This window comes from Triturus cristatus, chromosome 5_2, assembly GCF_964204655.1.
Source record: "Triturus cristatus chromosome 5_2, aTriCri1.1, whole genome shotgun sequence".
NCBI classification, from domain to species: Eukaryota; Metazoa; Chordata; class Amphibia; order Caudata; family Salamandridae; genus Triturus; species Triturus cristatus.
This window is the reverse complement of record NC_140588.1, coordinates 1,120,025,712-1,120,046,926: the sequence shown is the minus strand read 5'-3', so window position 1 is coordinate 1,120,046,926 and position 21,215 is coordinate 1,120,025,712.

Sequence of the window (21,215 nt, the reverse complement as noted above, 5' to 3'; positions counted from 1 at the left end):
ATGATCTGCGGAGGGCAGTCAAGCGCAAAATGAACGAGGACTACGCCCAGAGCAACATCACTGGAGGTGGGCTGCCCCACAGACCGGTACATTACCATCCCTGGGAGGAGAAGGTGATGGCCCTGCTTCCGCCGTTGGGAGTACACGGAGTCGAAGGAGTTGCAGAGCCTGGTGAGTACACAAACAACTTACGTAACATGGGGGTAATGGCATCCACACCCCAACTACACCAAATGCACGCAACTACCCCCAAGCCCTCACCAGACACAACCATACTCAAAAACATCACTCATGCCACTAACATGTCCATGCCCCATTCACAAAGCAAGGCCATGCCATGTCCCAGGCTACACGAACCACAAACAGAAGACTGGATGTCCGTGATGCTGGGAGGGTGGGGCTCACAAAACACATTGTTCAACTCAGAAGCAGACACCATTGCCCTCAGCCCATATGGCCCAGGTACATACCCATGCACCATGCTCAATGCACAGGGACTGGCTAAGTACTGACAAGGTAGCTGACTCTTGGCCCTGCTGTAGGCAGCACAAGGCCCACCTGTGACCACTGTACACTCAAACCCCAACACCACAAGCTCAGATATCTAGCACAGGAACTCACACTCACTGTCATGCCAGCATGCTCCATGAGGGGACAGACACATCACCTGGGAGACCCTATGCCAAATCACACTACACCCAACAGCAGGCCCTGTCACACACACCCCTTACACAAGCACACACCCCCAGGGCAGCCAATGGATTTACCCACTCTCACAATGGACATGTGACACAACAAGATCAATCCATAGCCAAATAAGCATCCAAGGCAAAAATCTACATGTCAAACACTCAGGAGAACATATCAATCTGTCCCCCGCAACATACCCATCCACAAGTGAACATTGAGAGGAATGCTAGGCACATCCAACTACCTGGAGGAACTGTGCCAACTTGAATATGTATGAAACATGGATGTCGCATGAAACAGCATTAACATTGTCTCTCTCTTACACACAGGGCAACGTCATGGATCTCCCCCCAACAATGGGGGGGAAGAATCACAGTCCCAGGCTCAGCGGAAAGCTGATCCCACCGGCAGCGACGACTCTCAACACTCCGTGGATGACCCCAAACCACTGGTACCCTCTGGTGCCCAAGCCCCTGCAGCACCTGCTTCAGGTACATCTGTGCCAACCACCACCCCTGTTCCTGCCACATCCCAGGAGACACCCAGGAGCCCTGCCCGCACAGAACAACTGAGCCAGTCTGACCTGGAGGGACAAGGTTCTCCGGGCACCCAGGAGGAGGCAGACAACCCCGCAAATGCCATCCCTCAGGGGTCCCGTAGACCCGATGTGCCCACAACGGCAGGCCAGGCTAGTGTGGGCAGGGGTGGTGGGAGCGGAGGCAGGCGGAGGCGCGAACCTGACCAGCCAGCTGAAGGAACCGGTATGTCACACATACGCCACATCCTGAACACATACCGGCATGACACCAGGGGCATCAGCCAGGTAGTGGAGACCCTCAACGAGATTAGGAACCAGCAGGCCGAGCAACACGCCAGTCAACAACAACACCAAGGACGGATTGAGGCAAGACTGGCTGAGTTCCTGGCAGTGCAAACAGACATAAGCCGTTCATTCCGTCGGATCGCCGACAACATGGGCAACCCTCCTTGTGCCCCCAGGCGAAGACCACCACCAGCCACAGGGAGGGAGGAGGAGGAGGAATCGTCCGACGGAGCATCACAAGCATCGTCAAGGCCTGCATCTGAGGGTCCCGTGAGGAAGGTGGGTCGTCCACGGAAAAGACCGTGAGAGGCAGCGGACCATCCACATCTCCCAGGTCACCTGGCCTGGCACCTTGCCCTCATGCGCAACAGCAGTACCTCATTCAATGACATTCTCTGCCACATGGACTTGCTGGTCACAGTCTGACCAATGATGACAAACACTGTTGTCTGGACTCTGATGACCTCAAATGACAAGGATCCCATCTTCCCCAGTGAACTTTGGATTCTATGCACACTGTATAGCACCTATTTGTCCACACTAAACACACCCCCCACCGAGAATAAATATAAATGTATTTAATTAGATGTTGCAGTCATTTTGCATGAGTACACAACCTACGCGTGGGGAAATGTCAAACAATGCCTGAGTGTTGAACTAACTCCAGCTATCCATACCCTGGGATCTGAGTCTGGTACAGGAAACACATGGGTCACAATATCTCATACAATACAGATATGGAGCACAATACCTCAAGCTGCTGAGGGGGGCTTGCAATACTGTGCGGACCAATTTGGAAGAGTATCATTAAGGCGTAGAGGTCATGGCTCATGTGGATGTTCCCGGGGAGGGAGTACCAGGTATGTTTGGCACGGTGGGAGAACTATGTCCTGCATTCTGGAGTACGGTGGATGTGAAGAATGGTGGCCAGGGCAAGGTTGGATGCATGGAGTTGGCCCAACGGGGTCTCGGATGACAGTCGTCCAAGGTTGTTTTGGGGTCTGGGGTTGTGGACTGCCTCCTGAGTGTGGGTGAGGAGTCTGAAGGTCATCCTGCAGCAGACAGTGATCCATTGCAGCGATCTCTGGTGGACGGTGATGTGGCTGGGGCGCCGGATGTTGAAGCTGAGGTGTGAAGATGCACCCTGGATGTGGACAAGTTTCCCGTGAGTTTGGATGTACTTGCGCCGTAGAGGGTGGGGCAGTAGTTGACACGGCTGTTGTCGTGGACCTGGGGAATGGTCTGTCTTTCCTTGGAGTGGATCTATCTGTGGATCATGTGCATCATGCAGAGGGTGTTGCAGCATGAGGTACAGATGCTGGTGATTTGCATGGCAAATGTGAGCGACGAATCCATGATGCACACCATCTTGTATGCGTGTCCACTGGGTGCTTGTGCAGGGCCCTGGCGGGTGGGACACAAGGAGTTGACCCAGCTGTAAGGGGACAATCCTCAGATGATTACCTCAGTCCTGTACAAGTCCAGCCTCAGGTGTCTAATGTTCAGCCATTCATCAATGGACCTCATGCCTTCTTGAATGTTGGAACTGGCAATGGCTGCGTCTTTGGTCAGGGTGAGGAGCACCTGGCTGTCAATGGCATACGAGCTGATGATGAGGTTGTGTGTGCATGTGATGGTGGAGAGGGGGGTCCTGGACACATTGAAGATTGACACGCTGAGAGATGATCCCTGGGCCATGTGCCCGATGACGCCACTATACTGCATACTGAAGGCTTAAGTTCCACTCCCATGGACTTGCTGGTGTACGTAGCTGGTGTGGAGTAGGAGGGACATGACCTGGTTGGTGTGACAGGGCCTGGAAGGCGGGGCAGCGCTGTGTAGGCAGTTGGAGTTACACACTCAGCATGCAAAGGTGTCGTGTTTGCGCTTAGGGTATGCCTGAGAGCAGGCAGTTGATTTTCGGATGGACATTGCTTGGAGGGTGGCTGCAACATCAGACTGTAGTGTGATGTGGGTCATGCAAGGACATGAGGGTCGTGCAATGTGCACGTTGCATGCACTGACGGTCCTGCCTTTGGCACCGTGTGGCTGCAACAGTGGCACAGACAAGCTGATGACAGCCAAATGAATGGGTGGAGGGAGGAAGGGAGGAGCATCTTTGAGGCGTGTGTGTTGCCGAATCCGGCAACTTTGTGGGCCCTTGCTGCAGGGGCCGCTGCAGCAGGCGGCATGTCCTGGAAACTATGCCAAAAGTAGCACACAAAGACAAGGATGTCTGAAAGTACAACTGCAACAGGCGTATGTCAAGGAAGGAGTGACCGGTTACCCATAGCACACCCAGAGAAAATGGATGCACAATCACCAAAGATGACTGACACAGGATCAGGAAACAGAAGGCCGAGCTGCGCACAGGAGACACACCCTCAGCAGGCGTTGACGGCCCATTGTGGGGACCAACATGCCCAAATACATACACAACCATGGACTTCATGCACAATAGAGATTATAATTAGGCTATTTGGCTTTAGGTTTAAACCTATAATAACTGATAAAACCCCACCGGAAGGAAAATAGCCATGCCTGGTTTAATTATATAAACACTGAAAAAACACCTTTGCAACCACACACTTAGTGCCATTCAATGAAAGGAAAATATGAGTGAAAGAGACATTTTTATTTCATCCTTAAGGGGCCAATACAATGGAACTTTGTTATACAAGGTAGTATCAAGAAAGACTGGGCTAACAATATTCTGCTTGAGTTTTGTTGTTTAGGGATGTCACTGAAACATTGTCTCTTCTTCCTACTGCTTTTTTTAGGTTTGTGATCTTTGGTCTAAAGATGCAGTGTTTTGATGCATTTTTAGGTCTTATTTAGTTATTTTATAAACTGTAGAGAATTGGGAAATATCAAAATCATATTTGAAATTTTGGCTACATTTGAATTCACTGATAGGTAAAATAGCTGGTTTCATTAGAATCTTTCCTAATATGTAGCATCACATTTACCCACAGGCAGAGAATGGGTGAAATCCTATGATACATCTGCCCCCCTTTCTAGTGAGTCAGTATTGATTGTAAGGGAATTGCCAAACACCCCAGTTTTCAAACATTCAATGCAAGATGTAGTGACAGGTATGTGTGAAAAGAATGTTGTCTCCAAGCATCTAAGATAGTGGTGAAAACATGACACCAGGTGTTTGGTAAACATGGAACACATTGCTGCTGAAAAAAGTTCCTACCAAGTTCAATTAAGATTGGAGTGATATTGTTTGTATTTGCAGTAATTCAGCTACGTATATGAACAAGTTGTATAATGGCCTGTCAAAATCTATACCCGAGCTGAAGTGCTTCCCTGTAAGAGATCCTTGTCTCTTGCTAGATTGTATGCTGAAAGCATCTTTACAATTTTCAGAGTTAATGAAGAATGCTATTGACTTAGTAGTTCATTCTGGTGCAGTAAAAATGTATTTGGTCCTCATATACCCTGTGCACACACTACCTATACACATGCACTATCAGTACAGAAAGCAAGCAATAATTAAAATTAAATTAAAATTCCATAAACACCGGAAAAACACTGTTTCTGTTGTTTTTAATGGCGCAAAAATGTGTAACCACTGATAACCACTGTTTTTTAAGGTATTGAAAAAACTGAAAAAACCCCACCAGAATTTACCAAAAATAGAAACTGAAAACAGGAAAGCCTAATTATAATCCAGGAAGAACTGCATGCATGTTGCTAAACTACACATCGACTCATATGCACAATCTTTGACAACTATGCCAGAGATGCCGTATGCAAAGTGGCAAGAGACCTGCATTGACAGAGATGAGGCACCTTGGAGGGTGAGGAACACCTTTATTACTCAGGCTCACACTAAGGGAAAAGCATCAATATGACCAGACTCACAGCTCATTTGGCTGAACATGTGGGACCTACACTGGACACCCCCTTCGCATCACAGATGTTGTAAATCCAAATAAACTGGCACACAAGATAAGGGGGTGAGCCAAACACCCCCTGCTGCACACGGAGAGGCTGCAATTCCCCTTTGAGACTCTTATGGGGATGTCCCACACTATGTCCACCCGTAGCATCCCGTATGTTTCTGAGGGAAGTTTTACACACATTGATGCCTTCATCAGAATCCACAAACCATTAGAGATGACTGTCACGAAGGGTGACTATCAATTCATGGCAGTCATGCTACATGTCATGTGCCCCATGGTGAGTCGACATGTATGCATGGTAACACAACATGCACAGGAGCAGTCCCCACACATTCCAAACACGTACCACCCCCAAAATGCCTTGCTGCAATCCTTACCCAAAATGAATTTTCACCATGTCCGTGCATGGAATGCTGATTCAGCACACGTTGCAATACTCATGAGGAATAGCAGGAGGCCAACAATGACACGAGCAGACAACATGCGCAAGAACCTGGGGATGACAGACACACAAGAAGTCAGCAAAAAGATTTTTATCCGCATACATGGTCATTTACTCTACAGGAATAATGTTGTCACCATGCTAATTTAAAATTTTGTGTCTCAGCTAAAATGTGTGGAATGACATCATCACTCAAGTGACACATCAGAACACACCTCTAAGTCACTTAGCATACAGTCAGCTGGACACACACATTGCAACACATGCCACACAAGGCTCCAAGCGTACACACTCAGACACAGTGACTCACCATTATGAGAAGAAGTTGCGTATGAGCTGACTCCAGATGTCCTTCTCCTCCTCACTTGCCTCGTGACCAAGCCCTTCATCCTCCACGGGTGGATGTTCCTGCTCATCCGGATCCAGGATGAGTGGCACTGCCTTCTCCACTGCCATGTTGTGCAGCATGCAGCACATGAGGAAGATTTTGCAGACCTTCGCCGGTGCATATGGGAGGGACCCGCCTGTCTTGTGAAGGCACCGGAATCGGCTCTTCAGGAGGCCAAACGTCCTCTCAATCACTCGCCTGGTCTGCCCGTGTGCATTGTTGTAATGGTGATCTGCAGCTGATCTTGGGTTGCGGAGAGGCGTCATCAGCCACGGCATGTTGGCCAGAGTCCCCTACATGGAAACATCATGTAAAGAAGTGGGTCAGGAGATGCCGTAAGATACAAAGATACCGCAAAACACAGGACAAACAGAGTATACCCACCAACAAGACATGCTGGTTCGTTGTGCAGCCGCAGCATCATTTGTGGCACCCTGCTACGCCTCATGATGTAGGCATCGTGTGCTGACCCTGGAAAACGTGCACAGACATGGGAAATCAGCATGTTAGCAAGACACACCACAAGGGCATTTATAGAGTGGTAATGTTTACAGTTGCGATAGGCTACCTCCGGTGCCTGTGGTGGTACCAAAGCCACATGTATACCATCAATGGACCCAATTACATGGGGCATCCCTCCCAGGGCATAGAAATCACCCTTGACACCTGTCAACTGCTCAGGAGTCAGAAAATGGATGAATTCATCCAGGGGCTCCAACATGGCAGACAAAACATCATGCAGGACACGGCTGAACATCGTCTGTGACATGCCACCAACATCAGCTATGGAGAATTGAAACATATAGGTGGCAAAAAAATGTAGGGCTGCCATCACCTTCATCTTGGGGGTCAGCGCAGTAGGATACCTGTGTCGCGGTTGGAGGTGTGGGGCCAGCTTGGCGGTCAAGTCCTTAATCAACTGTTGAGAGAATCTGTAACATCTTATGCAGTCACGTTCCCTCATGGCACCCAAGTCTGGCATTGGTCGGGGGACAGGCGGTGCCCTGCAGAAAATTGGAATGAATAACAAAGAGTGATAACATAACAACATCAATGTCAATGAACTAAGCACATGCTCAACTGCTAATACACATCTGCTAAATACAGAGACTGGTCTGTGCAATACATCCAGGACACGTATGCCAGCCAGGTGATACTCCTACGAAAAGCCATCTACACCCATTGATTGTCAAGTCTACATGACATGCCCTGAAACGAGCTGTGGGCCAGTGTAAGTGAACAGCCAGAGACATCACAGGAGTGACATACATCCACATATCTGCATTTGAAGGATGTCATCTCATACAGACAGCTGACGGCAAGCTAGACGCACAGGTCACATGGAATGTCAAACGTACAGATCACACACATTGCGATGAAGGGGTACACGTGCAAACAGAAAACACAGACATTGAGACGATGCAGATATGTCCTCATGTCAAAATATCATGTTTGATGCATACAGACACACGTTATGTGGGAATCCACATGTGGCATGGTGTGCGTAGATGTGTGCCATGCCCATCTACACACAGACACATGTTGGACGCAGCAACAGCAGATGCAGTTGACGGAACACCAACAGCAAGCTCATGGGAACACATGACACACACATGACATAGACACATCGGGGCACGCTGGTCGTTAAATGTCAGTTGTTAGTGTCCCTGTCCCTGGCATCAGGGGACAGTTGCGGGTGTTGGTGACTGTGCCATATCAGTGATGCTGTGCTTGACACGTTTGTACTACATGCACACATGTGCAAAGTGTGAAGGGGAAGTGTGTCACATAGTGCCCCATCACACATGACATGTGTACACAGGTCATCACACATCAATTGTCTTCAAACATGAGGAGACATGTGCAATATCACTGCCTGACACACCTAGGCCTTGCACATGAAGGACTGCAATGACAATGACTTGATGTACAGCCTTGTGCGAGTCTGAGACCTCCATTCCTTCCGTGTGCGCCTCCTATCACCAGTGTAAGCATGTGAAATGCACCGTACACACGCTCTAAGGGCGTGTGTACGGTCCGTATCACTATAGTTGTGTTGCCGTAGGACTACGCGTGTGTGTACGGAGCGTACACACGTGTGTACGGTCCGTACACACACGCGTACTCCTATGGCACCACTACTATAGTGATACGGACCGTACACATGCTCTGAGGGCGTGTGTACGGTCTGTATCACTATAGTAGTGGTGCCGTAGGAGCATGCGTGGTACGGACCGTACACACGTACGTGTCCAAGTACGTGTACGCACTAGTTGTACACGTACGTGTACTAAGGTAGTACATGTACGTGTACAACTAGTGCGTACACGCACTTGTTCAACTAGTGTATACACGTACTTGGACACGTACGTATACTAAGGTAGTACACTTACGTGTACAACTAGTGCGTACACGTACTTGTACAACTAGTGCTCACACGTACTTGTACACGTACATGTACAAGTACGTGTACGCACTAGTTGTACACGTACGTGTACTACCTTAGTACACGTACGTGTACAAGTACGTGTACCCACTAGTTGTTCACGTACGTGTACGAAGGTAGTACACGTACGTGTACTTCCAGTGTGTACATGTACGTGTCAAACGCACTGTGCAACTGGTGCCGTAGGGGTACGTGTCAAACGCACCGTACCTGTGTGGGGATTTGAAAATTACATAGGGGACACTTAAGGGACAGGTATTGGGCCCTAAATGCATGCTGGTTGTCATGGAGACAGAGTTTTCAGTTCACATTTTTCCTTCATGTGGCCTGGAAAAGTCAGTTGGCCACAAAATACAATGTTGCAAAGTGGTTGTTGACTTGACATGATGCTCAAAATTGGAACGATGCAAATGCTGTCACTGGTGTATGTTTAAAGGGATTGGAGGAAACGTAGGATGCAAATGAGTCTGACCAATCACTCTGTACTCCTGTAAATGAAAGACCCCAGCAAGGCAGATATAAGTCAGCCAGAACCCATGAGAGGGCACTTGCCTGCACAACCTTCCTGTTGACAAAACTGCTGCTGCCTGTGCTTCCTCTGGCACCGTGTCAAGGTCTGTGGAGAGGGTCTAGCCATTCACCCAGGAGGAGAATGAGGCATTGCTGGATGTCATCCTCCCACAGTACCCCAGCCTGTATGGGAGGCCAGGGAAGCAGGTGAGTGCTGACTCCACTACCTTTGACTGTGCACCTTTTTTGTGACTGTCACTTCTGGCATTGTGTCCAGGTGTGACAGACATGCAATGTTGTTTAGAGTGGATCCCAGGGGGGTGCAATGGCTTATGTCTCTCATGCAGAACATGATGTAGTTCATGTGTGCACTCCTCACTTTCATTGTGCTTACTGTGACATTCACTGCATAGTGCATGACACATTCAGCCTGGCTAATCCTTTGTGGCATTTTTGGTCTATAGTCCTGAGGTGATTCAGTGGTCCCCCCGGTGTGACAGGTGACTGTACCCACAGATGTGTGTGAGTTGAGTGGAGCTTTGGTGAGAGTGTCCAAGTGATGTGTACGCCCCCTGGACATTGATGTGTGTGAATGTTCCTTGTCATGTGGGTGAGTGTCTATGTGAAGTGTTGCACCACATCTGCATGGAAGAGGCAACAGCTCTACCCATCTGATGTGAGAAGTAAGCCGTGCTGTGTGTCTAACTTGCTGAGCTGGCCCCACACCTGTGACACCCCACAGGCAAGTGGCACATGTGCAGAGTGATGTTTGTATCCGCTGTTGCCAATGGCAGGTGATTGATCTGTGCCTGTGTGTGTCTGTGTACTCTGCTGAGTTTGCGTCAGTGGCCTGGGGCATGTGACTGCTTGGAGGTGCTGTCCATCAGCCTGGTGTTGCTTGTGGTGCACAGTGTGTGCCATGATCAGGGAGTTTGTCGCACCCCTCATGCCACCTGTGTACTTTCAATGCCATGTAATGCATTGGGGCTTCCACAGAGGCCAATGTCCATATGACAAAGATGCTATTCCTTGGCAGCATCCTATGCCCTGTTCAACATATCAAAGATGTTCAAATGTGTGTCTCTGTGACATGGAGCAGGTGTAGTGATGTTGTCTCACTTTGTCATCCTCACAGGTAACTGCCTACGAGAAGGGGAAGATCTGAAAGTGGGACGTCAGGGCCGTGAGATCGGTGGAGGGTCGCAGTCGGCATCTAGCCCAAGTCAGAAAACGGTGGCAGGACATCCAGTGCTGGACCCGGTGGATCTCCCGGGTCCAGCTGAAGCTCTCACCTCCACGCCCCCACGGCGGGCGCCAACGCCTGACCCACCAGATGAGGCGTGTCCTGGCGGTGGTCTTCCCTGACATGGATAGGCAGTTCCAGGATATGCAGCAGCAAGGAGGGGGTAGGTACATGTGTGTTTGTTTTGTGACCCCAGCTTTTGGAAGTGCTCTGTCGTCTGAATACACTGCCAGGGTTTATATGTGCAGTGCATATCCTGTTCCCCAAAGTCAACCAGTGCACTTATCCCTCCCTTCTCCTCCTTGACATGTGTTCCCTGGTCTGTGTGTAATCACTATTGCACATGGTCATCTAGGCTGCCGGTTAATCCAAGTGCACATTGCTTTCTGCATCATGTGGGGGGGGGGGTCTGTGACATGTGTTGTTACCTTGCCTGTGCCCTGTCCTGTTCAGTCATTTGGGGGTCCATATTTGTTGGCACTGATGCTGAGTCTCAACATAGGAGTGTGAGGTTTCAAATGAACACACTTGCAGCATGCATGACCGATGTTGTGGCCTCAGACATGATGTGCATGAGTGGGAGATATGCATAGTGCCAGGACGGTTGCTCATGTTACAGTCAGATCATTCCAGGACCATGGAGCAGTGTACCCACTACAGTCCCCTGAGACACCCTTACCTCGTAATCATTTGTGTCATCCAACACTGTGCCCATTCTCTGTGTGTTCAGCATAGGTTGGCCTCTGTGGCATTGTTCCCTGGCCTCATTTGTATTTATCTAAAGTGTGCTACATGTGTCCACTGGACAGGGAGACCCCGTTTGGCTTGTGCATACTCACTCTGGGCAGTGCCTGTGTGTCTATTCACAACTATCTGCTGATGGTTGTTTGTCAAAAATATTTGTTGGCAGCCTCACGAGGTGATGTGGAGTACATTTTTGAATTCTTGCTGGACATTTTGGTAAACCCTGATTAAGAGGTATCACTTCTTGATCTGTCTCAATCACATTGTCTCAGGTATGGGGGGTTTGTGCGGGCGAGGCCTACATGGCCAAACCTTATGTCTCCTTACCGTGTCTGACCTGTGTGTGATAATTGGCTGGACAGAGACTCAACATGCAGTCACCCAGTCATGTTGTGCAGGGTTTAATGTTTGTGCTTTGCAGCATGTGTCAATAGTTCAAATACACGATTCCTGCTCATACATTTTTGGCACCAGTGTGTGCTCCAGATGCTACGTAGTTTTGTCTTTTGTGCTGACTTCTGTGTGGACATTCAGGCTTTCCATGAGGGTGTCTCCTCAATGCCTTTTTCCAATACAATTGCAGGCCCATTAGCTTATGCATTGGCCTGTGTTTAGACATGTGTGCCACTCCACATGACAGGCAGTGGGTCAGATGTGTTGGCAACTGTGTCATCATGGTACGGATGGCCATGTGACAAGTTGCATGATTCAAGTTGTTAGTCAAAAAGTCTTGTACCTTGGCACTCACTACATTTGTCAACATGTCTTCATGTTTTCAATGCTTGATTTTGATGTTTTGTTGTGCAGGACAATAATGTGCCTGCATGACAGATGTCTCCCAAGGAAGTGCCCAAGAAACCACCTTTACCCTTTCAGGGAACACGCAGGCACATTTTAAAGAAAGGCACACTTCGAATAAGACTGTTTTTCAGATTATACATATCCATGTTCCCACAGTGTGGTGCAATTTGGGTAAGTCCTTGGTTGTTGGTGATACCAACTTACGAGTGTCAAGTCATCCAGACTGCCGTAGTCCCATGTAAATGTACTTTCTGCAACACCATTTGTTTCTAACAGTGGCTTCTTTAAATAAGGCTGGCAGCCTATACAATGACTGTGTAAATGTAGTTTTGTGTGCACCTCCTTGTGAGACTTCTTTTATACAGGCACATGTGTGTTCTGTTCACAAAGTGGCACATTCACACATTCTAAACATGTTGATTGTGTAAAGTGGTGTGATTCCCAAGGGATCAAAATGTATTTTGTTTGGCTTTCCAAAGTACTTACAGGTCTCTGAGTGTGGGGACACCTTTAGCATTGCGGTCTGTTATTTAGCCTTGGGTGCACCAGTACTGTTTCTTTCCCAGTAAACAAGAGGTGGCATGACTTCATAGTATTGCTGTGCTCAACTGTTCCCAGACACTAGCTTCTCAGTATAATTCTCATTCAAGTTTTTGGCTGGTGTGTCCTATTTTTCCTTGTTTCCAAGTGGCATGGTGGGTCAACCAACTGGGGAGTACAGGGCTTACATATGTGCGGAGTAATCTAGATGTTACTCATGATGCATTGCCTGATATGCACTGTGACCTATTTGGTTTGGACTCATGTGTCAGATGTATACAGGTGACTGATTATTTTCTGTATCTTCACCTTGCCCACAGCATCATCGGAGGAAACCGAGGGAGACACCTGTACGGACCTGGAGGAGGGATCCAGCACCGGTGCCACCAGTGCTGGCGAGTCTGCGGGAGCAAGTGGCACGAGGGCGAGGGGAGTCAGTCGGAGGACCTGTCTGGTGGCGACACCAACTACGACGCTGACGGGTCCGATGCTGACCTCATCGAGGGGGCAGAGGCTGCTACAACACCTGGCAGCAGCACAACATCTGTCCCCGCCTCCTCCATTCCCATCACCGCCCTCCCAGTTGCTCCGGTCCCTTCTGTCCATGCAGGGCACCACCATGTCTCCTTCGTGCCAGGCACGGCACCCCCTGCCCCTGTCACCCCTGCTGCCCTCACTGCAGAGTCTGTGGACATTCAGCGGCAGTTGCAGGTTGGGCAGACATCGATGCTGAATGTCCTCCATGGCCACACCAGACTGCTGACACAGATGGTGTCGTTCATGGAGGGCATGTCAGTAACGATGTCTGACCAACGGATGTTGCTGAGGTCCATGGACTCTTCACTGACGGCAGCAGTGAGTCTCCTGCAGTGCTTCGTTCCCCCCCACCCCAGCCCCATCCACACTTCCCACTCCCATACCTGTCCCATGCACACCCAGATATTCCCAAAAACGCACCCCACCAGACACAGGCAGCATACCACCACATAAGGGCAAGCACACACCTCCTGGCACGCACACTCAGGGGGATAAAGGCACACCCACTGGGTCTGGGGCACACAGACATACACGCAGCCACAGTCTGAGTCCACATGCCTCACTACCCAGTCCCTCCAAAAGCACTCCCCTTGGCTCCCCTGCCACACAGTCAGACAGGGTGAGCTACATGTCTGTGCTGGGCCTCAGCCCCACTGTGTCACCTCCCCGCAAGCGGGTGATGGACTCCACAGGCAGGGGAGTTGAGTCCCCCCCATGTCCACCCCCTCCCCAGAAGCGCTGCACCCCATCCCTCCGACCCCCCCTTCCTTTGTGCCTGTGGTTTCTTCCGGTGCAGGGGATACTCTGGACGCCCTGGCAGAAGTGTGCAACGCCAAGCTCACCTCCACCTTTGGCACTGCCCCACCCCCTGTGGTGGAGGCGTCCGGCCCTGCACCCACCACACCTACCCTTACACCTCCTGTCCCTGCGGTGCCTGGTCCTTCCCCACGTGATGCCCCCCCAGTCGACGAACCTGAGGGTTCCACTGTGCAGGCAAGCTAGGGGAGACGCGTGCTCATGTGTCACCCCAAGGACTTCTATTCTGAACTGGCTATTGGCCTTTGTATATAGTGTTCTTGAAAAAAAAATTTTTAATGCTGATTAAAGCATTTTCTTTTTACTTTGAACACTATTGCATTTCAGGTATTGATGTTGGTGCTGATGCTCCAGGAGTTGGGGTTGTGGTAATGTGTTATGTTTCTGGCAAATGTTCTAGTCTGATGGTCATGAGGTGGACCATGGGATCTGCGTGCCATCATAAGGTCTCTGCAAAGAATCTTTGGTCGTGTGTGTTATTTGTTTTTTGAGACATTGTACCAAGGAGTGTTCCTTCCTCTGTGGCACCTGCCATCTTCCCTGCAGAGAGTTGCACAATTGTTGTGCTGACCTGTGTCTTCATTCCCTTTGTTGGTGACGGATCCCTTCAACTATGGCCATGCCTGCTCAGCAATGTCTCCGGCTGCATCGTCTGTGCCATCCTTGCTAGTCACTGTACTTGTGTATTGAGTATAGTGACATGCCTTCATGGAGAAATTTTCGCTTTTCCGCACTATGCATGTGTGTAATCCCAGCCTAGCACACATATGGTACTTGTTCTGCAGGGTATTTGGGCACCTGACTCACAATTGTGGGCATTGTATCTGTGGGAACTCCACCCTATTCCTTCCATGAGAGACAACATCTTGGTGGCTGTCCCAGCACCTGTACATTATTATCAGTCCTGGGATGTGCGTGACAGTGTGTGTTCCCTTTGGCTCTCTTAGTTTAGTAGGCATTGACATGACTATACAGTCTTGTGGCATGATCTCTGTGTGTGTATTGTGCTGCATCCGCCAGGGATGGGTATGCATGTGTCGTTTGTCCTCACACCCACATATGGTGTTTCATGCAGTGGGGGAAAGACATCCATCCTCCTGGGAGTGGGGCACTGCTGTCAGTGATGTGTTGCTATGGCACTATCAACATAGTTGAAAATTAGGGATGCGTACATACACCCATGGTGTTGTGGTCATCTGATAATGATGTACACACCCCCATGTCTCTGTCCACTGCTGGGAGTGATAGGCACCCACCCCCATGTCTCTGTCTACTGCTGGGAGTGATAGGCACCCACCCCCATGTCTCTGTCCACTGCTGGGAGTGATAGGCACCCACCCCTCACATGTCTCTGTCCACTGCTGGGAATCCTAGGCAGCCACCCACCCACCCACCCGCACCCTTGGTGCAGTACACTGCTGTCCTGGGCATACACACACCCCAATATACTGGTTATATGCTGCACCAGGCCCTAAGCCAACATTTGTGGCGTGTGTACGCCTTGTATCCAAAATGTACAGGTGCCGTAGGGGTACGGGTGATACGGACCGTACCCCCGCATTCATACGGGGTGTACTGTCTGTACCACCATTGTAGTGGTGACGTAGGGGTACGCGTGGTACGGACCGTACCCACGCCCTCAGAGCGTGGGTACGGTCCGTACCACGCGTACCCCCACAGCACCACTAATATAGTGCTATGGACCGTAACCACTCTCTGAGGGCGTGGGTACGGTCCGTACCACCATTGGAGTGGTGATGTAGGGGTACGCGTGGTACGGACCGTACCCATGCTCTGAGGGCGTGGGTACGGTCCATACCACCATTGTAGTGGTGAGGTAGGGGTACGCGTGATACGGACCGTACCCACGCCCTCAGAGCGTGGGTATGGTCCGTACCACGCGTACCCCCACGGCACCACTAATATAGTGCTACGGACCGTACCCACGCTCTGATTGCATGGGTACGGTCCGTACCACGCATACCCCCACGGCACCACTAATATAGTGCTACGGACCGTACCCACGCTATGCATGTGTGAGTACGGTGCGTAGCACTATTGTAGTGTTGCCATAGGGGTACGCGTACACGTCCACTTCCGTTGTTGCGGTACGCAGGATTGGTGGACACGCCCCCTGAATAGACCAGACCCTGGAGGTAATGTATGTCCAAAATATTGTAGGTTTTAATTTGGGTAGGGAGTATGTTTCCTGCCCCTCACCCTGCCTTGACCCCTGGGTGTTGTTCTCACCTTCTGCGGCATCTGCGTCGGTTTCTGTGCACCAGGTCGTAGGCTAAGAGGGCCGGGATGACACGTAGGAGGGAGCCCATGTCTGTCTGTCGCCTACCGGGGCTCCTTTTTCGCGTCGGGCTCATGTTTCTGGCTTTTTTTAGCTGCCGTAAAAAAATACCTGTGCGGAATGACGTAGGGACGAATCGTACTTGCTGGTCCGTAAAACGCTGCCTGACTCCATGCGGACGTCACATACGCGCTGTCCAGGATCAGAATACTAGGTATTTTTTTGCCGGTCAGTGTTTTTTACGATTCGTACGGAAATGGTATTTCTGTACGAATCGCACTTGCTTGTTTGTAAGGTAGTTTTCCCGGGTACGAGTCGGATGGAGAATACGCTCCGTACGACCATTCGTACCCGGGTTTTACAGGATTGGAATCGGCACCTCATTAGTTTAAAAAAATTAAACATACATTACAAAAATAATACATAATTTTAACACATATACTACCATACATAACACTATTTTTTTTCGATATTATAGATATCTATATTTTTTTATTCGATATTATGGTAATCTATATTTTAAAATTCGATATTATGGAATTCTATATTTTTAAATTCTATATTATGGAAATCGATATTTCATACCCCAATTTCGATATTCTGACCTATCTATATTTTGATAATTCGATATTCTGTCCTATCTATATTTTAGAATCGATATTCTGTTCTGTCTATATTTCGGATTCTATATTTTGGTCGTTCACCGTGAAGTCATAAGTGGACACTTTGGGTCTGATAACGATGTCGGGCGAATGTGGTCGCTGCAGTCTCAGGACCAACCGACCTCCGGTCAGCGGTCCTGATACAGCCATTACAATGTGAGAGCACATGGTACGGTCACATGCTCCCATTTCTCAATGGGAGCTTGTGCTGTGGCCCTAAACCGGCTATAGTACAAGCTCCCATGGAGAAATGGTAGATTCTGGTAATCGCTGCACCGTGTGGCAGGTGCCTTAAGGTGTCTTCCACAAGGTACAGGGATTAAAAGAGGGGCACCATAGGTGCCCCCTCAATCCCCAACCAGAGGCCGTGAAGAAATTAGGACCTGCTAGTGTTCGCCAAAGTTGCTTTCTGACAGGTTTTCCTTGTCGGAAAGCCAGACATGGAAAGCCTCTCTTAAACTGACCTCAGAAGGACTGTTGGCGTACTGGTACACCCACCTCAACGTTACCTAGTCAGCTACACGGCCATTCCCCTAACTCGATCCAACGGTCCTCGTCATCCTCTTTATCAGGGCACAGGCGACTGCCCTCCTTGGACTCTATTGATCCTAACTCAGTCAACAGCCCTTTGATCACCTCCCACACACAATTCAATTGTCCCTCCACTCTCCCACCTTCACCAGCCACCCCATTCAACCAAACAGGGACTCTGCAAGCCACTAAAGACTCTCTCTCTGCCCCGGAACACTGCATCTCTGCCCTTGACCATTCAGGCCCTCCTCGAGGCCCCCCTCCTCCGCAGGCTAACAACACTCAACCTACAACCGTTAACCAACACTCAGACCTGGTTGCGCGTTTAGATGAGATATCTCTCCAACTGCAGCTTCTCCCAGATCAACTATGTGATCTGAAAGCGCTATCAATTGAGCACCTACCACTGCTCAGCTCTCTTACTTCCTTAAGAAAGCTGCCCATAGTACCTGCTAGCGCACTCCCTTGCCCAGCACTCCTCATACCGTAGCTCAAAAACCTTACCCCTCCCTAATGACCCTTCCCGCCATGGAAGAATGAAGGCCGATCTTGCAACCAGTGATATCAAGGATCTACTCCTCTCTTACACTGTCCCTCAAGACACCGTCAAGACTACTTTGGAACAAATTCAAGCCATTCACGTCAACCCGCACAGGGAACCCTCATACAACCTCAGAGTTGTAAATAGTGATACCAACCTCAAGCGAGTGAACATCACACAGTCTCTTACCTCACACACGTCGTTACGGTTGAAATGTGTACTTCTCAACTGCAGATCAGCCAGTAAACATGCCTCCGATATCTTTGACCTTATCCAAAACAAGGATCTAGATATTATCATCCTCACAGAAACCTGGCTAAATCCCGCTTCCACCCCTATCCTAGACATCAAGTTCCTCCGAGTCATGATATAATCCGTCTTAACAGATCTAAGAAGCAGAGCGGTGGACTAGCTTGTATACACTAGGGCTGGGCGGACTTTGCGTAGCAGAATTTTAAAAAAATTTGTGGAAAACGAGAGCACATCCTGAGTAGGGCTGGGCGGACTTTGCCTAGCGCAACTACGCACTATTCTGAAGAAAATTGTGGAAAACGAGCGCACAACCTCATGGACTGTGTGCCCGGGACGGGTCCCTCGTGCTTGGGCAGGCTCCCCGACCTCCCCAGCCTGGCTGTGTTGAGAAGCAGGGACCGGCCCCGGGCCTCCTGATTTTTGGTCAGGGCCTGGGATCCCACGTCCTGCGGCCTGCCAAGTGTCCATCTGCCCGGGACAAGGGACCCTGGTGCAGAGCCCCGGAGCCCTGCAAGGGCAGTCGGGAGCCCTACCGCTATGGCTCGGTGTGGGCAGCTGGGAGTCCTTCCGGTCCCGGCCATCTGGTCGCACCTTTCCCTCGGCCATCTGGTCGCGCGCAATGCTTTCCAATGGGGCGACCAGATGGCCGGGCCGGCCTGGAAGTCCCGATGAGGGTCCATTCGCCTCGCGGATCCCAGCCAGGGCTCCAGGAGGCCGGGCGCGTCCGCGCCTAGGGTCCCCTCCGTCACTCGGAGCGCGAGGGTTACAAGAAAGGTGGGTAGCCTTCCTCCGGATTAGTAGGGGCAGGGTATGCCGGGACACCCCTCCTGGGGATTGCGGTTCTCAGGCGGGGACCAGATGGGCCAAGCCCGGACGACACTTCCCCGGGGCGTCGGGTGCTTCCTCCTCCAGCCCGCGGCGAGGCAAAGTGCCCAGGACGGGCTCCATGGGTCTCCCGGGCGTCCCCCGAGGCCTGCAGCCCCAAAGCCCTGCAGACCCTGGAGCCCTTCAGCACGGAGCCCTGGAGCCCTGCAGGCCCGGAACCCTAGCAGGCCCAGGGCCCTGCAGCCCCGGAGCCCTGCAGGCCCGGAGCCCTGCAGCCCCGGAGCCCTGCAGCCCCGGAGCCCTGCAGCCCCGGAGCCCTGCAGCCCCGGAGCCCTGCAGCCCCGGAGCCCTGCAGCCCCAGAGCCCTGCAGCCCCGGAGCCCTGCAGCCCCGGAGCCCTGCAGGCCCAGAGCCCTGCAGGCCCAGAGCCCTGCAGCCCCGGAGCCCTGCAGCCCCGGAGCCCTGCAGCCCGGGAGCCCTGCAGGCCCAGAGCCCTGCAGCCACGGAGCCCTGCGTGGGCAGGCGGGAACCCTACCGCTATGGCTCGGGCAGACGGGAGCCCTTTCAGTTGCCGGCCACCTGGTCGCGCCTTTCCCCTCGGCCATCTGGTCGCGCGCAATGCTTTCCAATGGGGCGACCAGATGGCCGGGCCGGCCTGGAAGTCCCGATGAGGGTCCATTCGCCTCCCGGATCCCAGCCAGGGCTCCGGGAGGCCGGGCGCGTCCGCGCCTAGGGTCCCCTCCGTCACTTGCAGCGCGCGGGTTACAAGAAAGGGGGGTATCCTTGCTCCGGATTATTAGGGGCAGGGTATGCCGGAACACCCATGCTGGGGCTGTGCGGTTCATTGCCGGGGACCAGATGGGCTACGCCCGGGCAACATCCTCCCAGGCCTCCGGGGCTTCCCTCCTCCGGGCCGCGGCATGGCAAAGTGCCCAGGGACGGGCTCCACGGGTCCCGGGCAGTCCTCCCCCAGGCGCCCAGGCCCCGAGAGCTCCGGTGGACCTCCCCGTGCCCGAGGCCAACCCGGGAAGCAGAGTCCCCCCCCGAGCCCTTGGTGTGAGGGTGGGCAGGCGGGAGCCCTACCGCTATGGCTCGGGCAGACGGGAGCCCTTTCAGTTGCCGGCCATCCGGTCGCTCCTTTCCCCTCGGCCATCTGGTCGCGCGCAATGCTTTCCAATGGGGCGACCAGATGGCCGGGCCGGCCTGGAAGTCCCGATGAGGGTCCATTCGCCTCCCGGATCCCAGCCAGGGCTCCAGGAGGCCGGGCGCGTCCGCGCCTAGGGTCCCCTCCGTCACTCGCAGCGCGCGGGTTACAAGAAAGGAGGGTATCCTTCCTCCGGATTAGTAGGGGCAGGGTATGCCGAAACACCCATGCCGGGGCTGTGCGGTTCATTGCCGGGGACCAGATGGGCTACGCCCGGGCAACATCCTCCCAGGTCCCCGGGGCTTCCCTCCTCCGGGCCGCGGCATGGCAAAGTGCCCAGGGACGGGCTCCACGGGTCCCGGGCAGTCCTCCCCCGGGTACGCCCAGGCCCCGAGAGCTCCGGTGGTCCTCCCCGTGCCTGAGGCCCAGCCGGGAAGCAGAGTCCCCACCCCGAGCCCCTGGTGGGTGGGCAGGCGGGAGTCCTTTCAGTTGCCGGCCTCCTGGTGGCTCCTTTCCCCTCGGCCATCTGGTCGCGCGCAATGCTTTCCAATGGGGCGACCAGATGGCAGGGCCAGGCCTGGAAGTCCCGATGAGGGTCCATTTGCCTCTCGGATCCCAGCCGGGGCTCCAGGAGGCCGGGTGCGTTCGCCCCTAGGGTCCCCTCCGTCACTCGGAGCGCGCGGGTTTCAAGAACGGGGGGTAGCCTTCCTCCGGATTACTAGGGACAGGGTACTCTGGGACCCCTCTCGGTCCTCAGCCGGCAACTGGGTCCTGCCGTGTGGCAGGGTGGCCGGAGGGCCTTCCCCTGCGCCTGTGGGCCCGGGAGCCCCGGATGGGTCCAGGGGCCCGGCCGGGCCCCGGGTCGGGGTCTCCGGCCCCGGGTGCCGTCCCCCGGCCTGCGGCACCGCCAAAGGCCCGGGACGGGGTTCCGTTGTGGCCGGGGTGCCTCCCGTGGCTGGATTGGGTTCAGGAGCTCCGGCCGGGCCCCGGGGAGGGCGGCCTCCCCGCCCCGGTCTCCGTCCCGGGTCCTGCCGCGTGGCAGGGTGCCCGGGGAGGGGTCCGGAGGGC